Here is a 25,688-nt window from a genome sequence, read left to right on the forward strand (position 1 = left end):
GTAGTAGGTAGCAAAAGACCACGCTCTACAACAGTCTACAATGTGTTATGCAGTAAAGAGATACCCTGCTGTGTGATACACACATCCAGATCTTTCAGGTTATAATTCCAGCAAAAATATTAATAACTCAGTACAATTGTAAATACAAACAACTGAACGACATTGGAGCGCATTAACCTTAAAGTATAACTAAGCAGAATACTAGGCAGGTTTTAGTTCTAAAAAAAAAATGCTAAAACAGGTACAAAGTAAAAGCAATCAATTGATCGACCTCAGAGCGCACTAACTTAAAGCAAAGCTATGCATAACACAATTGTCAGGTTTTAGTTCTAAGGAATGTTAAAACAAGGTATAATGTAAAATCAATTAACTGAACGACCTTTGAGCGCACTAACATAACAAAGCAAAGCTTTGCAAAAACACAATTAAACGCTCAAACGCCACTGAAGTAGGCTAGAAAAAGGATGACATCAGGCAGCCAAAAACTGGTAATGCAGCATTTAGACTCACTAATATTACTCAAGTATCTAGTCTCGATTGCGTTTACACAATAGTAGAACAACAGCATAAAAACAGGTCTAGACAGATATGCAGAAAAAGCACAGACCAAAAACCTGTGCAGACTGAGTCAATAATAATAATAATATTCCATCTACAGTACATTTAAGTAGTCACCAATATTCCGAAGTTTAAATACTGTTGTAGTTTAAACAAAACACTTAGGTCTAATTAGCAAGGATGAGGAACTGGTTATCGCAACTACGATAAGCCTCTAGCTAGTCACTAACAATCTATATCGCTGTAGGTAATACGTACAGAGTTTTAAGTCACTATTACAGATTCTACAGCTGGTATCAAAAAGAGAAGGTAGTTCATACAAACAATACAGTAGGCAGCCAGGTTATATCCCACATTCAGCAGTTATAAGAGGTACTCACCTACGGGCAAGCCAGCAGCGTGCAGGATGGGCAGTTAACCTGGGGAGTAGGTATTTAAAAATGGCGCCTCACCTGCTAGGGGCTCTATAAAGACTTCGGAGTGGGAAAATTAGGAGGCAGGTAGGCTGGGGGGGGAGCTAAACCTACAAATGAAGGACAGGAGAAGGAGATGACTAATTGGCAGGGATTAGTGTGTGGAAACTTAGGCCAGGGGAACAGAGCAAGGAAAGGTAAGTTGCACAAGAAACAATCAGTTAGCTTGATTGTGAGGTGGGTCAGAGAGACCTGGAGGGAAGTTAGAGTGTACAGACTAAGCTAATACAATAATGGATTCCTGAGCATTACCACAAAAAGGGGTAAATGAAGGGAGGGCAAGAGGGTCAAAAACATATATTATACATACAGCTACAGGAAGGTATAAGCAGAGAGATGTTGGTATATATTCCCTTCTAGGTCTAGCTTTACTAGGTGAGGAAAAACAGAGCTAGGGAGAAAGCCTCAGGACGGGACAAGGTAGCACTACATGGGGTAAGTACTCGAAACTGTATAGTAAGTTTCGCCGAGGTTAAGGGCGGGAATACCAAATTGGAAGGAAAGCAGACTTATGCTGCCATCTAGTGGCCTTAGGATGTAATTACTACCTAAGATATCAAGCTGATGAAAACGGGCAAGGGTAACAAAGTAGCGGAGATGAAAGGGAAGTAAGGGTTATGTTAAGCTGCTGGCGGACACGAGGCAGAGCCCTATCCTCACAACTAAATGTCCCCAGAATTGGTACAGACAGTAAATACTGATTAGATAGTAGCACTAGTAGGAACATACATGTAGCAAATCTTATTCAAGATGCTGTACAGGGTTCCGTGGAGAAACCGGTATTTCGCTCTACTGGTGGCAGTTCAATGGAGGGCAGTCCACTGGGCAGATAACTTCAACAGGAGAGGACTAGTACACCCTACAGTAGGCAAGCTGAAAGGAAAATAATTCGTTAGAATAGTGAACTTACAATAGTAATCAGCTCTATGTGAGAGCGATCAGGTTTTAAGCTAGCATATAGATAGTAGCAGTATGGTAGTGTCTGAGAACAAGAACTAGCAAAGGATGAGGTGTTAGAACACATTAACAGAAAGAAGAATCAGTTAAACACAGATGAAGGAGTCTAACAGTTAAGGAGATGAACAATGAATGTTGAAGGTAGAAGGAAAACAAAAGCACTGTAGTAGGTAGCAAAAGACCACGCTCTACAACAGTCTACAATGTGTTATGCAGTAAAGAGATACCCTGCTGTGTGATACACACATCCAGATCTTTCAGGTTATAATTCCAGCAAAAATATTAATAACTCAGTACAATTGTAAATACAAACAACTGAACGACATTGGAGCGCATTAACCTTAAAGTATAACTAAGCAGAATACTAGGCAGGTTTTAATTAAAAAAAAAAAAATGCTAAAACAGGTACGAAGTAAAAGCAATCAATTGATCGACCTCAGAGCGCACTAACTTAAAGCAAGCTATGCATAACACAATTGTCAGGTTTTAGTTCTAAGGAATGTTAAAACAAGGTATAATGTAAAATCAATTAACTGAACGACCTTTGAGCGCACTAACATAACAAAGCAAAGCTTTGCAAAAACACAATTAAACGCTCAAACGCCACTGAAGTAGGCTAGAAAAAGGATGACATCAGGCAGCCAAAAACTGGTAATGCAGCATTTAGACTCACTAATATTACTCAAGTATCTAGTCTCGATTGCGTTTACACAATAGTAGAACACCAACATAAAAATAGGTCTAGACAGATATGCAGAAAAAGCACAGACCAAAAACCTGTGCAGACTGAGTCAATAATAATAATAATATTCCATCTACAGTACATTTAAGTAGTCACCAATATTCCGAAGTTTAAATACTGTTGTAGTTTAAACAAAACACTTAGGTCTAATTAGCAAGGATGAGGAACTGGTTATCGCAACTACGATAAGCCTCTAGCTAGTCACTAACAATCTATATCGCTGTAGGTAATACGTACAGAGTTTTAAGTCACTATTACAGATTCTACAGCTGGTATCAAAAAGAGAAGGTAGTTCATACAAACAATACAGTAGGCAGCCAGGTTATATCCCACATTCAGCAGTTATAAGAGGTACTCACCTACGGGCAAGCCAGCAGCGTGCAGGACGGGCAGTTAACCTGGGGAGTAGGTATTTAAAAATGGCGCCTCACCTGCTAGGGGCTCTATAAAGACTTCGGAGTGGGAAAATTAGGAGGCAGGTAGGCTGGGGGGGGAGCTAAACCTACAAATGAAGGACAGGAGAAGGAGATGACTAATTGGCGAGGATTAGTGTGTGGAAACTTAGGCCAGGGAACAGAGCAAGGAAAGGTAAGTTGCACAAGAAACAATCAGTTAGCTTGATTGTGAGGTGGGTCAGAGAGACCTGGAGGGAAGTTAGAGTGTACAGACTAAGCTAATACAATAATGGATTCCTGAGCATTACCACAAAAAGGGGTAAATGAAGGGAGGGCAAGAGGGTCAAAAACATATATTATACATACAGCTACAGGAAGGTATAAGCAGAGAGATGTTGGTATATATTCCCTTCTAGGTCTATCTTTACTAGGTGAGGAAAAACAGAGCTAGGGAGAAAGCCTCAGGACGGGACAAGGTAGCACTACATGGGGTAAGTACTCAAAACTCTAAAGTAAGTTTTGCCGAGGGCGGGAATACCAAATTGGAAGGAAAGCAGACTTATGCTGCCATCTAGTGGCCTTAGGATGTAATTACTACCTAAGATATCAAGCTGATGAAAACGGGCAAGGGTAACAAAGTAGCGGAGATGAAAGGGAAGTAAGGGTTATGTTAAGCTGCTGGCGGACACGAGGCAGAGCCCTATCCTCACAACTAAATGTCCCCAGAATTGGTACAGACAGTAAATACTGATTAGATAGTAGCACTAGTAGGAACATACATGTAGCAAATCCTTATTCAAGATGCTGTACAGGGTTCCGTGGAGAAACCGGTATTTCGCTCTACTGGTGGCAGTTCAATGGAGGGCAGTCCACTGGGCAGATAACTTCAACAGGAGAGGACTAGTACACCCTACAGTAGGCAAGCTGAAAGGAAAATAATTCGTTAGAATAGTGAACTTACAATAGTAATCAGCTCTATGTGAGAGCGATCAGGTTTTAAGCTAGCATATAGATAGTAGCAGTATGGTAGTGTCTGAGAACAAGAACTAGCAAAGGATGAGGTGTTAGAACACATTAACAGAAAGAAGAATCAGTTAAACACAGATGAAGGAGTCTAACAGTTAAGGAGATGAACAATGAATGTTGAAGGTAGAAGGAAAACAAAAGCACTGTAGTAGGTAGCAAAAGACCACGCTCTACAACAGTCTACAATGTGTTATGCAGTAAAGAGATACCCTGCTGTGTGATACACACATCCAGATCTTTCAGGTTATAATTCCAGCAAAAATATTAATAACTCAGTACAATTGTAAATACAAACAACTGAACGACATTGGAGCGCATTAACCTTAAAGTATAACTAAGCAGAATACTAGGCAGGTTTTAGTTCTAAAAAAAAAATGCTAAAACAGGTACAAAGTAAAAGCAATCAATTGATCGACCTCAGAGCGCACTAACTTAAAGCAAAGCTATGCATAACACAATTGTCAGGTTTTAGTTCTAAGGAATGTTAAAACAAGGTATAATGTAAAATCAGTTAACTGAACGACCTTTGAGCGCACTAACATAACAAAGCAAAGCTTTGCCAAAACACAATTAAATGCTCAAACGCCACTGAAGTAGGCTAGAAAAAGGATGACATCAGGCAGCCAAAAACTGGTAATGCAGCATTTAGACTCACTAATATTACTCAAGTATCTAGTCTCGATTGCGTTTACACAATAGTAGAACAACAGCATAAAAACAGGTCTAGACAGATATGCAGAAGAAGCACAGACCAAAAACCTGTGCAGACTGAGTCAATAATAATAATAATATTCCATCTACAGTACATTTAAGTAGTCACCAATATTCCGAAGTTTAAATACTGTTGTAGTTTAAACAAAACACTTAGGTCTAATTAGCAAGGGTGAGGAACTGGTTATCGCAACTACGATAAGCCTCTAGCTAGTCACTAACAATCTATATCGCTGTAGGTAATACGTACAGAGTTTTAAGTCACTATTACAGATTCTACAGCTGGTATCAAAAAGAGAAGGTAGTTCATACAAACAATACAGTAGGCAGCCAGGTTATATCCCACATTCAGCAGTTATAAGAGGTACTCACCTACGGGCAAGCCAGCAGCGTGCAGGACGGGCAGTTAACCTGGGGAGTAGGTATTTAAAAATGGCGCCTCACCTGCTAGGGGCTCTATAAAGACTTCGGAGTGGGAAAATTAGGAGGCAGGTAGGCTGGGGGGGGAGCTAAACCTACAAATGAAGGACAGGAGAAGGAGATGACTAATTGGCAGGGATTAGTGTGTGGAAACTTAGGCCAGGGGAACAGAGCAAGGAAAGGTAAGTTGCACAAGAAACAATCAGTTAGCTTGATTGTGAGGTGGGTCAGAGAGACCTGGAGGGAAGTTAGAGTGTACAGACTAAGCTAATACAATAATGGATTCCTGAGCATTACCACAAAAAGGGGTAAATGAAGGGAGGGCAGGAGGGTCAAAAACATATATTATACATACAACTACAGGAAGGTATAAGCAGAGAGATGTTGGTATATATTCCCTTCTAGGTCTAGCTTTACTAGGTGAGGAAAAACAGAGCTAGGGAGAAAGCCTCAGGACGGGACAAGGTAGCACTACATGGGGTAAGTACTCGAAACTGTATAGTAAGTTTCGCCGAGGGCGGGAATACCAAATTGGAAGGAAAGCAGACTTATGCTGCCATCTAGTGGCCTTAGGATGTAATTACTACCTAAGATATCAAGCTGATGAAAACAGGCAAGGGTAACAAAGTAGCGGAGATGAAAGGGAAGTAAGGGTTATGTTAAGCTGCTGGCGGACACGAGGCAGAGCCCTATCCTCACAACTAAATGTCCCCAGAATTGGTACAGACAGTAAATACTGATTAGATAGTAGCACTAGTAGGAACATACATGTAGCAAATCTTATTCAAGATGCTGTACAGGGTTCCGTGGAGAAACCGGTATTTCGCTCTACTGGTGGCAGTTCAATGGAGGGCAGTCTGCTGGGCAGGTAACCTCAACAGGAGAGGACTAGTACACCCTACAGTAGGCAAGCTGAAAGGAAAATAATTTGTTAGAATAGTGAACTTACAATAGTTATCAGCTCTATGTGAGAGCGAGCAGGTTTTAAGCTAGCATGTAGATAGTATCAGTATGGTAGTGTCTGAGAACAAGAACTAGCAAAGGATGAGGTGTTAGAACACATTAACAGAAAGAAGAATCAGTTAAACACAGATGAAGGAGTCAAACAGTTAAGAAGATGAACAATGAATGTTGAAGGTAGAAGGAAAACAAAAGCACTGTAGTAGGTAGCAAAAGACCACGCTCTACAACAGTCTACAATGTGTTATGCAGTAAAGAGATACCCTGCTGTGTGATACACACATCCAGATCTATCAGATTATAATTCTAGCAAAAATATTAATAACTCAGTACAATTGTAAATGCAAACAACTGAACGACATTGGAGCGCATTAACCTTAAAGTATAACTAAGCAGAATACTAGGCAGGTTTTAATTAAAAAAAAAAAATGCTAAAACAGGTACGAAGTAAAAGCAATCAATTGATCGACCTCAGAGCGCACTAACTTAAAGCAAGCTATGCATAACACAATTGTCAGGTTTTAGTTCTAAGGAATGTTAAAACAAGGTATAATGTAAAATCAGTTAACTGAACGACCTTTGAGCGCACTAACATAACAAAGCAAAGCTTTGCAAAAACACAATTAAACGCTCAAACGCCACTGAAGTAGGCTAGAAAAAGGATGACATCAGGCAGCCAAAAACTGGTAATGCAGCATTTAGACTCACTAATATTACACAAGTATCAAGTCTCGATTGCGTTTACACAATAGTAGAACAACAGCATAAAAACAGGTCTAGACAGATATGCAGAAGAAGCACAGACCAAAAACCTGTGCAGACTGAGTCAATAATAATAATAATATTCCATCTACAGTACATTTAAGTAGTCACCAATATTCTGAAGTTTAAATACTGTTGTAGTTTAAACAAAACACTTAGGTCTAATTAGCAAGGGTGAGGAACTGGTTATCGCAACTACAATAAGCCTCTAGCTAGTCACTAACAATCTATATCGCTGTAGGTAATACGTACAGAGTTTTAAGTCACTATTACAGATTCTACAGCTGGTATCAAAAAGAGAAGGTAGTTCATACAAACAATACAGTAGTCAGCCAGGTTATATCCCACATTCAGCAGTTATAAGAGGTACTCACCTACGGGCAAGCCAGCAGCGTGCAGGACGGGCAGTTAACCTGGGGAGTAGGTATTTAAAAATGGCGCCTCACCTGCTAGGGGCTCTATAAAGACTTCGGAGCGGGAAAATTAGGAGGCAGGTAGGCTGGGGGGGGGGAGCTAAACCTACAAATGAAGGACAGGAGAAGGAGATGACTAATTGGCGAGGATTACTGTGTGGAAACTTAGGCCAGGGGAACAGAGCAAGGAAAGGTAAGTTGCACAAGAAACAATCAGTTAGCTTGATTGTGAGGTGGGTCAGAGAGACCTGGAGGGAAGTTAGAGTGTACAGACTAAGCTAATACAATAATGGATTCCTGAGCATTACCACAAAAAGGGGTAAATGAAGGGAGGGCAGGAGGGTCAAAAACATATATTATACATACAACTACAGGAAGGTATAAGCAGAGAGATGTTGGTATATATTCCCTTCTAGGTCTATCTTTACTAGGTGAGGAAAAACAGAGCTAGGGAGAAAGTCTCAGGACGGGACAAGGTAGCACTACATGGGGTAAGTACTCGAAACTGTAAAGTAAGTTTCGCCGAGGGCGGGAATACCAAATTGGAAGGAAAGCAGACTTATGCTGCCATCTAGTGGCCTTAGGATGTAATTACTACCTAAGATATCAAGCTGATGAAAACGGGCAAGGGTAACAAAGTAGCAGAGATGAAAGGGAAGTAAGGGTTATGTTAAGCTGCTGGCGGACACGAGGCAGAGCCCTATCCTCACAACTAAGTGTCCCCAGAATTGGTACAGACAGTAAATACTGATTAGATAGTAGCACTAGTAGGAACATACATGTAGCAAATCTTATTCAAGATGCTGTACAGGGTTCCGTGGAGAAACCGGTATTTCGCTCTACTGGTGGCAGTTCAATGGAGGGCAGTCCGCTGGGCAGGTAACCTCAACAGGAGAGGACTAGTACACCCTACAGTAGGCAAGCTACGGGCAAGCCAGCAGCGTGCAGGACGGGCAGTTAACCTGGGGAGTAGGTTTTTAAAAAAAAAAAAAAAAAAAAAAAAAAAAAAATTTATATATATATATATATATATATATATATATATATATATATATATATATACCCTTTTTATGTGTAAACATAAGTGTTGTATATTCCATCTCAGATATCTCTCACCATATTTATCTGATATGTATATATTTAGATATAGAAACATGACTGATTCCACACTGTTTTCACTAACAAGTAGTAAACAATTGAAGTACTCGAACCAGTAGTTCACTACTATACTGTACGTGTATTGAATGATATATTTGAAAAAGCAACAGATTTTCTTACAGCTCAGATGTCTTAATGGTTAAATGCTGTGACTATAGTGTACACTGGGTTGAAGACCTGCATGGGCTGTTTATTTTGTTGCTGGGCTGAACAAGGGCTGATGGAGATAGGGTAATTGCGGCACTTTAAAGCAGCTTTAAGCTGGTTTGCATGGGTTTGCATGATGGTAAGCACTGTTAACGTACGGTTAAATGAATACACGCTTACATTGTGTAGGCTTCGCTTACCAGTGCGCAAATCTGCTTAGCATTTACATTTAAGCAATGCTTAAGCCTGTTAAGCATAGCTCAGCCCTGGTAACCAGTGATCACATTCCAGTATGATCAAATAGCAGGGTAATGACATCTTTAATAAGTGTATTTAATTCCATGTACATAACATGCTTCTTTGTGCTGTCATTACAGTAGCAAGGGGTGTGAGTATACTGTATGGGACACCTGAGTATACATGGGTAGTACCACAATCTTTTCTCTTTGTATGTGTTTCATACATGGGTAGTATCCCAGGTTTATGCAGTCACACTTGCATGCATTGTATCATTACGTTACTACTTTTACAGTGCTTTTCCAAGTAAGAGTAGATTGCAAATTGTAGTACTGGAACCATGCACCCCTGCATGCAAAGCTGGACTCTGAGTACTGACTATCGAGGTCTTGGTGTTTGAGCTGTACGTTTTTATGTATCTCCTATTGGATATTGATCTGATATGTTGATATTAACTGTAGACTACTATGTTTTTAGGACAAGTCATTGAGGACTGCTGTCATGTAGTAATGGCATACCTATCAGTTTTAGATGTCTATCTTTCAAAACATTCATCCTAATGCATAACCTGTTTGCTATCTACTTTCTGTCTGTCCTCTGTACAGATGTGCAGATGTCTGGTATTCATCTTGGCTGCTTACAGGCAATGTCTGATTGACTGACACTGACATGTCTGCCCAGCTGTGTTATGAATGCCACAGCTACGAAACACCACTCTGTATGCACCACATGCCATGGATACCTCAAGCAGACTACCACAGTCAACAGAATATGTTTGAGTACAAGTCCCTAACCCAGACACCGGCCATGTTATGCAATATATGTTGCATACATGTCAGTTGGAGCACCTCACTGGCCCTCTTCAAGAGAAAGCCAAATGAGTGGATGTTGAATTTAACTGTCACCCTGGGGATCAATCAAGTGGCATTAGTTGATAGATGGCCTGCTGACAAATGTCAGGTGGCATGATACCAGTGTACTTACATACCCTACTCTTCTCATCTCTCCATGGACATTAGCCTGGTACACACCTAGGAGCACCTGCAGTTATGGATCTCAGTACTGACTAATGTGTCTGTGTGCATTACTGAGTATAACAGTGTTTGTGTGTTTGTAAACATGTAGTTGAAAATACTCTGAGGGCCTTCTCAGCCACTACACCCCCATTGCTATACTTAGAAAGGGTGCATTAAATTTACCTTGTGACACTCTTCACCCTATGGGCTACCTGGAGCTTGCAGTACCAGCATAACACTGTTCTACAAATGGGTAGACAGGCATGGATTACCCTCTGAGTCCTGGAAAATGTGAGAGTGTGTGTGTGTGTGTGTGTGTGTGTGTGTGTGTGTGTGTGTGTGTGTGTGTGTGTGTGTGTGTGTGTGTGTGTGTGTTTGTGTGTGTGTATGTGTGTGTGTGTGAATGTGCATATTTGTAGGAGACGGCATTCTGAGGCCACATACTCCAAATACACTAAACCTTGCCTTACATTATAAGGGATGGTGATGTTGCTGACATTAGGAGAGCCATGAGAAAACCATCACCCTACTATCTCTGTGGCATGTGCAATAAATGCATATCCCTGTAGTTGAAATAATTAGACAAGGGTTTATATTGCAGTCCTGGTAAATGTGTGATTGTGGGTATGTCAGAGCATTTTCATGGGTTTCAGTGAGTACAATATCCAACGTGAGGTGGGGGTGCTGGGTATACTGTCTTTACACAATGGTACCTCCAGTACATGTCCCAAGGTCCACTGTATGAGGACCACTGTCACCATCAACCACACAGGTAACTGATTACACTCTTCAGCCCAATAATGCATGTGCTGTGTGCAACATCTCTGTAACAGTATGGACTCACTGACAAGGTATTCAGTACTGCTAAACCCAGGTCTGTCAAATGTGTCTATGATTGTATGTGTTTGTCAATGTTTATATGTCAGTATGTTATACTATGTATTGTCCAATAACAGCCAGTACATCCCCATTACCATACTGTTCAAGGCCTGGTGATGTTGTTCACTTTACAGGAAGCTCGGGACACGCCTCACCCTACAAGCTCTGTGGTGTGAAATTAAGGCCACGCACATTAGTAGCAATAAGTACCTAGGTAGGGTTTCTAATCTCAGTGTTGCCAAGTAAATATGTGTGTATGTGAAGGGCTCTACTTCAGTTTGCAGAAAATATATTTCCCAGGAGATCATTTGTCCAAGAACTAACTGGCAAAATGTAACATTGCAAAGCAATCATCTTGTGGAAATTCTTTCCATCAAATCTAGTAGTGGATGTGTAAATGCCCTTTTCCCTACTGTACAGATGTACAGTGATACTGAAGTTGGTATATACAGTTGGATGTGGTTGTTGTGGGCACAGCCACACACATTGGGAGTATTGTTGTGCGTATCCCCCACTTAGTTTGCTGTTATGCTGTCCAGTTTATGTTAAGAGGTTAAGTAGTTGTTAATCACACTATGTGTGATTCTATGCCACCCCACACCCTCCAAAATGGGGGTCTCTGCCCCCCACACCAGCACAGCTATGTATACCAACTCCAGGATTGTACTACATTGGGGAAAAGGACATATACCCTGTTAGTACCATTTCAAATGAAATTAAATTTGGTGGACTGATTAATTACTGATGTGATGTTTTGGCAATTTGGCCTTGGTGATATTACATAGGCCAAAATGAGTTCCCTGCAAAATGAAGTACATCCATGTGAACAGTATTCTCTGTGTATTGCATCAACACAAAAGCCTGTGTGTGTGTGTTATTCACAAACATTTGGTGTGTGCCACCCAATAAACTTTCCATTGTCCACTGTAGAAGAGCTGCTTACATCAGCCACCATGCACTCACCTGTATACACCTCTCAGACCTATCAGCCATGTGGCACATGCAGTAATTGTTATACAGACCTGTTACTTGTGTTCAGCTGTACCTGGGATATGACACAGTCAATGTGTTACCACAGTGCCACACCCCTTGTATGAAAGGACAGCAGACCAACATCCTCCTGACACACAGACACCTAGAACACAAACAGAATACATTATGGAGACCACATTCAGTCAGTGTTAATAACAGCAATAATGCATCATGGCTGGACAGCTACACACCCTGACATGTAAGCATGAAGCATTCCAGCTGACAACACTTTAAACAGCATTACATTGCTAATTTTTAGTACATTCAACCTGTGCATCAGAACCATATCAGTTTGTCCCTGTATTGATAGTATGAAGGACAGGGATGTAGCATAGGTATCATCATATGCACATGGTGTGGTGTGGATTTGCCAGAGGCCTAGACTGAGCCATTTGGTTGACATCTTGTGTGTGGGTTAAGGGGTTGTTTATTAAATGGAATATGCAGACATGGTGTGTGTCGGTATGAAGGTGCCCTAGCTGTGATGGTGATGTGTGTGTGTGTATGGATGCACACAGTTCTGCCATGTGGCTGCCCTATACAGGGGTATGTTGGACAACTGTGGACCGTACATGGCAGGGTATACAGTTCACTGTGTCTGGCCATGGACATGGGAACTTTGCCTGCCAGGGGTTGCACAGGCACCATCAGGCAGAAGCCAAGATATGGTACTCTCACCTGACGATGACAATTGTCCGCTGGATCCATGTCCCTTTTGGAACCAGCCAGGATCACATGCACATGGCCTTCTGTGTTGTGGTGATGACAACACCCCCCTGCAGTGCTGGTGCTGGTACTGCCACTACGGAGCAGGAGTGAGATATTGGATGTCCACGTAGACCTCCACCTGTTAGTGTTGCTGACCTACGTCCACATGGCCAATGCCCTACTCCCCCACATGCTCTACCACAGACACCATACAGTCGAGGATTCCCACGATCTCACCCAACCGTCTATCCATGACCTCTGCAAAATAACGGTGGGCATTTGCATGATCACGGATGCAGTCATGTACAGCAGGAAGAGTAGCTCTCTGGAGCCTCAAACTATTTCTGGTGTAACATTCCATATGTGTTTGTGCCCCCATATTATTCTGGATCCTCTTATATTAATTCACATATATTGGTTCCACATAAAACTGTTGGAATAGAACCCTCTGAATCTATTTATTTTGTCACTACGTTTGGATGCTTAAGTTCTGAAATTACTCAAGAAGTGAAATAGTTTTGTAACTATTTGCACTCTTTGAAGAGTGTCTCTTCTTGGTTAAATGCTAGATTGGGCATCTCTTATAGAAGGGGTAGAAATATACATAACTTTATTGTCAGGGGGAAGTTTTGTCCCCCTGACTTTAGAATTAATCAAAATAAATTTCCATTGGGCACTTCTTGTAATAAATGTAAAGCTTGTAAATATGTAGTAGATAAGTTTGTTGATATTAATCACATTCCATTTGATACATGTTGCAGTTTTACGTGCAACACAGAAGGAGTTATATATGCACTTAAATGCCCCTGTAATTTGTTTTATATTGGACAGACTAAGAGGGCATTTAAGGTTAGAATGCTTGAGCATATAAGAGACATCAATAATAAGAAACAAGAAAGCTCTGTAGCCACTCATTTTAAATGTTTTCATAATGGTAATAGTGAAGGTTTACAGGGTACTATATTACAGAAAGTTAAAGCATCAGTATTTGATGAATGTTTTTTTAAAAAATGGCTTTTGACAAAGGAATCTCTTTACATTTTGAAATGTAATACTCTGCATCCATATGGACTCAATGAAGAGTTAAATTGAAAATATCTCATTTAATTATTTAATCATTTAATTGTTTAATTGAATATAGTATATGAGGCAAGTTTTTTCTGATGTGCTTTTACTCTTTGAAGGCTTGTGTGGTGAGCCGAGATGTTAGAGCTGAGCTGAGTTATATGTTTTTATTATTTTAATAAAATATTGGTGGATTCACTGGCTGGTTGTTTCTTTTTTCTGCCTCTGTAATAGTGGTTTCTATATATTTTCTTTATGGCCAGTGATCCTCTATACAACTTGCCTCGTGTATTTTGAGAAACCATAGGGAATGGTTCTCAGATATCGTTAGACAATTTTTTGAACAATTCTTCTGATAGAAATCTATCCTCTCATGCAGCAACTGTGAATGTGCCTAATATGCCCAATCCTTGCATTACCTGGGAAAGACGGGAACAAGAGAGAAACCAGCATTGCCTTAATCCTTTTGAGAATGTCAGAAGGAAATTACCATTGTCTTTGCCACAAGAAAGTAAGTCTTTATTTGAACAACTTGATAAACTTATGTGGAAAGAAATTGCTACCTTTTTTAATTTATTGGGGCTGCAAAAATATTTGGACTTAGACATTACACCCAGAGGGTTGAGAGTATATAAACATCCTACTCTGCCCTTTGATCTACAGAATGTTACCGATACACAGTTCCATAAGCATTAGGTAGCAGCAGCACATAAGTGCACTTTGGAATGGTTAAATATTCTAATAGAACGTGACAGGGTTAAACAGAGAGAACTGAAAGAACAAATTAAACAAATTTTTAATACCCTGTCAACAGGCACTCATGCTTCTGTGCTTGATACTTATTTAAATGACATCAATTCAAAACTTAAAAATTTTGAGGGGGAATTAGTGGATAGAAAGAAGTGAAAGCTGTTGAGAGATCTACGTGATTACGAAAATGGGAAGGTGTTTATTTCCAAGGCTAATAGGAAGAAGGCTCACAATCATGTGAGGTTTCAAAAGCCAGAAAATGGTTCCCGGATGTACGATTCCTCTCTCTCTGTTTCAGATGGATTCTACACATATTGCGACGAAGAATTTGACAACCTGGAAGACTATCCCACTCTACCAGCAGCACAACAACCAGAGCGATATCAACAGACTTTTTGGGGTGAGTCCTTTCACTCTCGAGGGGGCAAACAAGGCACAAAACACATTCGCGAAGCACAAGGACAGTTCCAGAGAGACTTTTACCCACAGAGGGGGTATAAACGAGGTAAAGGATCAAATTTTACCTCCAGTTAACAACAGAGTTATTATAAACTTATCTGGACATGTTTTTACAGATTACGAGTATTCAGTTTTGAATCAAGGTTTAAAATGTGCTCCTACTGTAGTGCCTCATATTCATGACATTAAATGTGATATTTTCAAGTTTAGTAGAAAATTGCATTTAAAATATTTCTTTAGGAATACTATTTTGGAAAGTGACCTTATAGATAGCAATGATAATATAAGTGTTTCTGATGATAGTTTTTTCACTTGTGAATCAGATGCCTCTTTTAATGCTTATTGTAGGTTAGACACAAGTAATGTACATACTAAAATTATATTTATACCTCCCTATTCTAATGAAGAAGTGGTACATTTTTCCAATATGTTGAATTTTGCACTTTATGATGATTTTACAGAATTTGATAGAAATAGAGGGCGTATTAATTACAATGTATCCATTATGGAGTGGAAAGCCCTTAAAACATTAAGTAAAATGGATAGTGTTATATTTAAACCTTCAGATAATGGAAATAAATTAGTTATTATGCACCATGCCCATTATTTTTCTAAGTGTATGGAGCATTTAAATTATAATTAAACTTATGAAATTGTTGATATATCAGTATATAATCAAGCTATGAAGGAATATTATGAACTTTTATCCAAAGGCAATAGACTTGGATATTTTACAGATTTAGATATTAAGAATAAATTTGAAATAAAAGATAGTAAAATGGCACATTTCTATTGCCTTCCGAAGGTGCATAAAGATGTAAATAGACCACCAGGGAGGCCTATAGTGGCTGGTTGTGACTATTTTACACATGCATTAGGTGTTTTTTGACATCATTATTTGAGTTCTGCAGTATATAAACTTCCTTCTTATATTAGAGATGTATTTGATTTTATACATAAAATTAGTGATATACAATGGAATAGTGAAATGTATTTTTTACAATAGATGTTAAGAGCTTATATACTAGCATTGGTCATGCTTTTGGCTTAGAGGCAGTTAGATTTTTTCTAGGAACTTCTCCAGTTACAGAACATGTTATAGATCTAATTTATTTCTGTCTTTCAAATAACTTTTTTGAGTTCAATAATATTCTTTATAGACAGAAACAAGGTACGGCCATGGGGGCTGCATTTTCCCCCATGTACGCTAACCTTAGTATGGGTCTTTTTGAATCAGAATATATTTATAGAAGTACATTTTTTCGTCAGTATGTTGTTAGATATTTCTGATATATTGATGATTTAATTTTTATTGCCCAAGGTGGTCGAGATATGGTTGAACAATTTATTCATTCATTACATTGTAATAGATTTCATTTACAATTTGATGGACTACTAGTAGGAACATGTATTCCATTTTTGGATGCACAATTGAGTATTATTGATGGGACTGTTTTACATAGTACTGTCCATAGAAAATTTGATCAGGGTACACAATTTGTGCATAGAGATAGTTGTCATCCGACTCATACTTTGGAAGCACTTCCATATGGTGAGATGCTTAGGGTATCTAGATTATGTAATAACATCGGAGATTTAAAAAAGAGAATTAAAAGTAACTGTGGATATGTTCGAGAAGAGGGGCTATGATAGGAATTTGATAGAAAGAAGCTGGAAGAAGTTATGTTCTGGCTCTGTTACAAATATCTCATATATTAATTCACATATGTTGGTTCCACATAAAACTGTTGGAACAGATCCCTCTGAATCTATTATTTTGCCACTACTTTTGGATGCTTAAGTTCTGAAATTACTCAAGAAGTGAAATATTTTTGGAACTATATGCGCTCTTTGAAGAGTGTCTCTTCTTGGTTAAATGCTAGATTGGGCATTTCTTATAGAAGGGGTAGAAATATACATAACTTTATTGTCAGGGGGAAGTTTTGTCCCCCTGACTTTAGAATTAATCAAAATATATTTCCACTGGGCACTTCTTGTTGTAATAAATGTAAAGCCTGTAAATATGTAGTAGATAAGTTTGTTGATATTAATCACATTCCATTTGATACATGTCACAGTTTTACGTGCAACACAGAATGAGTTATATATATACACTTAAATGCCCCTGTAATTTGTTTTATATTGGACAGACTAAGAGGGCATTTAAGGTTAGAATGCTTGAGCATATAAGAGACATCAATAATAAGGAACAAGAAAGCTCTGTAGCCACTCATTTTAAATGTTTTCATAATGGTAATAGTGAAGGTTTGCAGGGTACTATAGTAGAGAAAGTTAAAGTATCAGTATTTGATGATTTTTAAAAAAAAAAAAAACGCTTTTGACAAAGGAATCTCTTTACATTTTGAAATTTAATACTCTGCATCCATATGGACTCATTGAAGAGTTAAATTGGAAATATCTGATTTAATTATTTAATCATTTAATTGTTTCATTGAATATAGTATATGAGGCAAGTGTTTCTGATGTGCTTTTAGTCTTTGAAGGCTTGTGTGGTGAGCCTGGATGTTAGAGCTGAGCTGAGTCATAAGTTTTTATTATTTTAATAAAATATTGGTGAATTCACTGGCTGGTTGTTTCTTTTTTCTGCCTCTGTAATAGTGGTTTTTATATACAGTTCACTGTGTCTGGCCATGGACATGGGAACTTTGCCTGCCAGGGGTTGCACGGGCACCATCAGGCAGAAGCCAAGATATGGTACTCTCACCTGATCATAACAATTGTCCGCTGGATCCACGTCCCTTTTGGAACCAGCCAGGACCACATGCACATGGCCTTCTGTGTTGTGGTGAGGACAGCACCCCCCTGCAGTGCTGGTGCTGGTACTGCCACTATGGGAGCAGGAGTGAGATATTGGACATCCATGTAGACCTCCACCTGTTGGTGTTGCTGACCTACGTCTACATGGCTGATGCCCTACTCCCCCACATGCTCTACCACAGACATCACACAATCAAGGATTCCCACCATCTCACCCAACCGTCTATCCATGACCTCTGCAAAATAACGGTGGACATCTGCATGATCACGGATGTAGTCACGTACAGCAGGAACAGTAGCTCTCTGGAGCTTCAGACTATCTCTAGTGTAACATTCCATATGTGCCTGTGCCTCCATAATGGCCCAAAACATTGGTCTGGTGACACCTCCTGTGGCACTTCTGCCAGGGACATGATGGCCAGCAGCCTTCCTATGAGCGCACCTGTCCATCTGCCTGTGTGGGACCTTCCCGGTCATCCAGCTATGCCTGCTCTGTACAGACACACTTGCCATAGTCACCACACTTTCCTGTCCCATGCCACCACCTGCCAACTGTCCCTCATCTATGGCCACTGGTAATGGGGTATACGTGGGCATTGTGACTGTGTGCAGGGATGGGATGGATAAAAGTGGGATGACAACCAATGGCACAGATTCAGCCCCTGACAACCCTGCCTGTGCCTCACTATGCCTATCATCATTGTCAGAGTCTGTATGGACATTAACATCAGTTGCCTGCAGTAGGGACCATGACTCACCTCGCCAACTGTGAGCGGCAGACAAGAAATTTAAATTAAGACCTGTACATTATGGTTTACTTCTACACACACACACACACACACACACACACACACACACACACACACACACACACACACACACACACACACACTTACAGGTGAGGTGGCACAGAGATATTACACAGACCTCTCATTACCGAACAGTTGACATGCATGACATATGGCACTCAACAACATGCACTGTAGCCATTCTTAATCCTTTTTACCAATAATATACATCTCTGTGATGCATGAGTTGTGTTAGTAGGTGATGCCCCTTCCCCTGGAACACACTACACCCATGTACACATTATTGCTGTGCACCTGTACAGCACACTGGCATGTACTGTGCACCATACCTCGCAAGTGTAAAGACCATTGCTGAATGCGTAGATGTCTGGTAGTTATATTTGCTATGTTGCTCACAGCCCCTATGTGTTTGTCTGATACACAACTGGGATTATATGAGGACTGATGTCAATAATTAATGCCTGACCTTTGATTTGCAGATCTCATCAGCAGTGCACGTATGTGCAATAAAATCTGGTTACATTGACAACCTTCAAAGCTTAATGTGGATATGAGGAGTGTACACACCCCTGTTGACAACCCAGCCTCTTCTATGGTATGCAATAGGGCCACAATACTGCATTTGATAACATTACACACACCTGATATGTGACATATGACCTGTACAATCCAATGCAGTATCAGACAAATGTGTTAATAGTGGAGATGCTGAATGAGATGCTTACAATATGTGGGTTCTATAAGTGTGCACACCCTTAAAACAATGGTTTGTTGAAGCACCTGTTAAGTGAATTACATCAGTCACTATTCCTGGAAGGTATATACTAACATGTCCCATCTTTACTTGGCATTATTTGGTCTGTCTGCCCTACAAAGGTCCCCCAACTCTGCCAGATTGTAAGGTCAGCTCATGTGCACAGCCCTCAGAGGTCACACAGTGGCTTCACTATTGCTGTAGAGTCTGGGTTATGTCTGGCACAATCCATAACCTTGACTGTGTTCAGATACAGCCATTCTTATCTAGCTTTAGATGTATGCTTTAGTTCATGGTTGTGTTTGAAGCTGACACCCCTCCCCATCCTCAGCCTTGTTGCAGATGCCTGACAACTGTAGGCAACACGAGTGTTCTTTTGCAGTGTTCCAAATTCCACCCACTATGTCTACCGGCATAGTTCCAGCACACTGGCACTAGCAAGCTAAAAGTTGGGGATGGTACACCTGAGGTGGAGTGAGGTGTTGCTAGTGCACCACACACATCTTTATGAATACTGTCTGTAGGTTTGAGCCTTGGTCTCATGACACCATTACACATTGCCACCCATGTCTTTGGGAGACTTGATGTTATGCTTATGCTACCTGTACAGAGCCCTGGATGATGTTTCATGTGGGACAAATCTTCCATCTGATTACCCTAACCCATAGGCCACACTTATGCAGAATCCAGGCAATTGTCGACACAAGTACTACACAGGCAGTACTTGCTAGACATTCCTGCAACTCTCTCAGTGTTGCTGCATGTCTCTGGGCAGCCTCTATGAACAGTCTGCAACATATTTTGTCATCTGTTTTGCATGGTCATCTGTTTCTTTTCTACTTCACTGTTGTCCCATATATAATACACCTCTAGATCACTGTCTGAACTGTTTACCATGGTATATGCAATGGTGAGGTAAGGTAAGGTTACTTTTCCCACTCCTGACTGTTACCTTTCAGATATGGGATCCATTTCATGCTTTGTAAGATGTGTGCAAGCCATGGCTGCCTCTATTGCAGGTGACTGGGCAAATGTCATGGACATACTTCTTGGACATCAGACCATTACTTGGTGTGATGTTGAGGCCCTGTACTTGATGGTAGGTGTGTACTCAAGAAGAGTGAATGCTGTCAGTACATTACAGGCTGCCTCCACAATATGTTATTTGGAGTGTGTGCACACATTTGCTTCCAGTGTTTTGTAAGGTTTGTATACCCCATATTTGTTGTTCTAACATAGGATTCTATATTACACATTCATTGCTCATGTTAGGATCACATTACAGGTTGTAAAAGGTATGGAATGTGTTATTGTGGTTTGCCGTTGTATATATCAGGAAGAGCTGCCATTGTAATAGTGGTGTATACACTGTTGTATCCACTGTATAAGGGTAATGTTTCATACATGTCCCTACTGTAGGCCATTTGTCCCACCATTTTGTTTATCTCTGTCCACACATCTTGCACTGACAGGTTGTGAGGTATACTGCAGGAATCTTACATACCCTTCAGATATACCGCTATGGTGACCACTGTGATGCAGTGCAGTGCAGTTAACACCAACAAAAATGAACATATACAGCATGAATTATGGGTAGGTGTGTTAAATGTGTGCATGGCAAACAGCATGGCCTTAACATGGCCAGTGTATTGACAAACCTGAACAAAACAACTCCATACTCACCAGCTACAGGCTGCTGTTCCAGTTGTATACCGGAGGGACCTAAATATTTGTGGGAGAGAAGTAATGTCAGTAGCCATACCTGTGGCATTGGTACAGGGTGGAAGCAGCATTTTAGCACATCAACAGTACAAACCCCAATACTAAGGATTATGCACATCTGTGCATTACTACACTCCAGCAACAGACTATCTTATCTGACATATGCATGTAGATACTTTACAGATAAAAATGGATACGCAACAGTGTTCTGGTAATGCACACTGGGGCCTTACCTGCATGCTCCTCTTCTAGTGAGTGGATGGCCCCCACCTCCACAATGCTGTCTTCGGCTTTATGTCTTGTCCGGTGGGCAGGTGCCCCAAAGCTGGCGAGGAGCTCCTCAGTGTGTGTCAGTGAGGGCTGGATTGCTTGACCCCCACCTGTGGCTAGCTGGTCCCTCGCAACGGCAGCAGTCTGCTGACGGGAGTGGTGGATGAGATAAGTGCAATGATGCCGCAACTGCTCATAATTACAGCTGTGCAGGCCTACATCTTTTACCCTGTGGGTGAGCTCATTTCACAGGCGGTCCTCTCCTGCAGATCCTGGGCTCTGCAGCTGAATAATATGTTGTAATGCTGTATGACATATTGTAGTATGGTGTCATTCTCTGTGTTGGTGAATGCTGGCAGCCGTGGACATTGCATATTACCTGGAAGACATAAACAGGAAAAAAGGTCACAGGACCTCATACAGTTGTCCACTTGCACATCAACAGTGGATATTACTTGCAAATAATCCAGAGTATACCATAACACTGTAAGCTATCATGGCTTTGGCATCTTGCATTACACTCCTGGCCCTGACCTGTCTATTTCCCCTAGTGTTGGACACTTAATTGCATAATCCTCTATTCTCCATTCATTTCTGTGTAGAGGGATGTCAGTGGCTATTTTCCATGTGGATGGTGTGTGGATGATGGCAAGTCTGTGTTTGACTGTAGTGTGTGATGGAGCTGAGAGCACATGCCTGAGTTCATGTAGGAGGCAGACTTTGATGTTCTCATGCCCCATGGAGACTTGCTGTTGTTGCCATCAGTAGGCATTCTGTACATGCTCACCATTGATGAGGGCAGGAGTGTGGTTGATGTGCATATCCCCCTGTACAAATGTTGTGGACAGGGTGGCACTGTTTCCACCTAACCTGTATGATGCAGGCTGCCTGTATCCATGGCATGTGTGTATGAGGTGTGCTTTACCCGCAGTACAGACGGACTACATATGTGGAGACATTGTTGTAATTGGCCTTGGTGGTGTGGATATGTCTGATTTATAGTCATAGTCAGCCTTACAGGAAGTCACCTGTGAACCTACATGCTTGCTCAGATAGAGGTGGACTCGCTTCCAAGTTGTGGTCTGCACCTATATGTCCCTGTACAGCCACTATAGCAACCTATTATGTGCTTTGTGTATTGCTGCTGTCCATCAAGGGGGATTACTCTATCGTTGGTGGAGGCGGGTTGTACAGGTCAGGTACTGCTGATTCCATATAGCTACAGTGGACATAAGTGTACACACCCCTGTTACAATGCCTGGTATTTGTGAAATTGTAAACATGACCCCACAAAAGCTATTTCAACACAATCCCCACCTGTAATGTGACCTATAACCTGCTCAGTTCAATTGAAAACATAACAATCTGTTCTGTGAAAACATATGGGAAATAATACTCAGTACAGAAAGCCAGATGAATGTGTGTGCACACCCTTAAACTGATATGTTGTGCAAACACCTGCTGAGATGATTACAGCATCCATGTGTCTTGTTTTGTACTCCAATATTATGACACATTTTTACTTGGCAATGGTTGCTCACCTTCCTTGAAACAGCTTTGTTTCTTTTTCAATAGAATTGTACAGGTCATGGGTTACATTTGAGGTGAGAAACATTTTGAAATGATTTTCTGTGGTCTTATTGGCATACAGCACACAAATCTGGCATTCCAACAGGGGTGTGTACACTTTGGATATCCAGTGTATATTGGTGCTGATATAGCTGTTAATGGTAGGCATGGACAGTGGCTCATAACACAGTTGTACACTTCTCTGATTACTACCTGATAATCATGCCAACTGTAGTACCCATATCAGTGTCATGACACTGCAACAATCAGTAGCTGTACACATTTTATTTTGTTGTGTGCGGTGACACTATTACACATGTGCAACATGCACAGCCTATTTTTCCAGACTGCTTGTAACCCATGTTATTACTTTTGTGCCTTTCAACTGAACATACGTATACATACATGTGCTCAGGGGATGCCTAGTATAAATTTGTGTCCTATGTCAGTATGGCACACTGTATTTACAGTCTTGCAGCTCAATCATACTTCTCAACCTGTTATACCAGGACTTCTGGACAATGGTCCACATCAATGGGTGATGACAGGGGAATCAATATTGATAACATATTAATATAGCTGACATAACACAAGTTTATGTGTATGTGACTACAGATATCAGTCACAACTGTGACTATTGTCTGGCAGAACACTGTACAGTTGAATGTTATTAATTCAATATATCACATGCAGTTTAACACACACATCTGCAACAGTACTTTACTATGCACATGTCCCATATAGGTGTCTTAGATTTACGATACAAACATGCATAATACTCATATTCACAGGTAACATATGGATATGGACAACATCCCATTAACTGGCCTAGCAGTGGCACAGTCACAACTGTTTGACAGACACTTTAGTGGTTGCCATATGTGAGCTGTCCTTTCAAAGGGTGAGTCAGGCTCCTCAGCTATGTCCCTACCTCTCCACCTCTTAGAGCATCACATTTGGACAAGGCCTAAAATTAGGGGAGGATAAATAGGGACAGATCTTAAATATGCCTGTTACAAACCTATGAAGTTTGTAGCATAATATATTTTGCATTACCATGACTGTTCTGAAGGTGGTGGGGTCTGAAACTCAAGTGTTTTTCATTACTTCATGACTTCCATCCCCAGCTATTTGCCAGAATAATATAGATGTTAGGAAGAACAGACAAAACACTATGATGGGTAAATCTTGACATTCTGTGAAGATCTGTACAGTTGACAGGTATGGCCCACTGCAACAGAGCCAGATACTATGTCCATAGCAGTTGTTCAGCAGGACATCTTTACAGCAAGTCTTGTTGGCATATATAATTCTTTCAAAATCATCTATCCCATTATAACAGACCAAGTACTACATTCAATTACATGCTTACATGTTTCACATACCTGTTTTATTTTTATGGTCTCTTCTGTGTTCCAGTTTATGCCTTACTTGTTTTGCTTGGTTTGGTTTGGGTTTTTTTTTTTGTATTTTTTCCTCTCTCTCTCTCTCTCTCTCTCTCTCTCTCCCTCTCTCTATCTCTTGGCTACATGGATCGAGCTGGTTTGAATAGGTTGCAGCATGGCTTTTGTAGGTGATGCTCATGAGCAGGTGATGGCCTCTGCACCAATTGGTGTTCCCCGCTTGCTAATTGCATGCAGACAGCTGTGTAGTTTTTCCAATAGCCAATGTCATAGCAACACACTACTATAAATGACTACTTCATGTCGGTGTTGTCCCTTTAACTTGCCTGTATGGAAGACATCCTTCATGCAAGGGGGCAGCAGTGTTACAGACAGCAGGTAGGAATACCTCTTACAACAAGACTTGTGGACACAGGCCAACTAGATGTTTGTATAAGGCCCCAGACCTGGGGACAGAGTGTGAGTATTGTTGTTATATGCTTTGAATGCTGCTAGTTTTACAGGGTTTGTGTGTACATGCTAGTTTTGCGTGGAATGCAGTCTGTCTGCATAGCTTTCAACTGTGGGGCAACCCACATAATGTCCAGAGGTTTGGGTGCTATGTTTTATCTGTTCCCCAGACAGGTGTTGTCCTTGACAATTTTATTTTTATTTATTTTTTTATTTATTTAACATTTGTTGACCGGGCTAGTCTAACTGGATATATGTCCATTTTCAGTAGAGGCCCGGGGAGAAAAGCTCCAAAAGAACAGACAATTTAAAACAAATCAAAGGACAAGAAGAAATACATAATAGTTTACAAATGTTAACAATACAGCTAAAATAAAAGGAAAACCTCATTCCTTTAAATCTATACAAAAAATATTTATTTATTTATTTATTTTTTTTTAAGAGAGTGCAAGGAAATAGAGAGGAGTGTAGTAGTGGAACAGAAAGACAAAAGGAAAGAGGAGAGAGAAATACAGAGAGGTTTGGTAAAAGTAAGATAAGAAGGAGAAGTAAAATCTAATATGAGAAGCAAGGAGAAGGTAGTTCAAAGTAACATGCTAAGTGGCCTAAGGAATGAGAAGAGAGTAGGGAGGATAAGCATAGGAAGAGAGAATGTAGTGTTGTAAAGGAGGAGAGATTTTAGTCAGGGTTGCTGCATGGACAGAGCCAGTGCTTAGTAAGATGAAGTCTGAGTTTCTTTTTGAAGAGTGAGGAAGAGGAGATCATAGTGAGGTCCTTAGGAAGAAGGTTCCAGCTTTTCTCCACTGTATAGGAGAAAAGTGAGTCACCTGCTTTATTATTAGATTTATGTGTGGATACTAAAAGTTTGTGTGAAGAGCGAAGGTTAGAAAGATTTTTATAGGGACTAATAAGTTTAGTAAGGATAGGTGTTTTTTCAGGGAAGTAAAGGATTTTTGGGTGACTATAAGTTGCTGTGATAAAAGTTGATTTTCAAGTTCCAGCCAGCCAAGTTGTTTTAAATTTAGGCAATGGTGAGATCTAAAAGGGGTGCTGGTAGCAAATCTG

The sequence above is a fragment of the Protopterus annectens genome, chromosome 7.part0, assembly GCF_019279795.1.
Source record: "Protopterus annectens isolate FY-2018-M chromosome 7.part0, PAN1.0, whole genome shotgun sequence".
Taxonomy (NCBI): Eukaryota; Metazoa; Chordata; order Ceratodontiformes; family Protopteridae; genus Protopterus; species Protopterus annectens.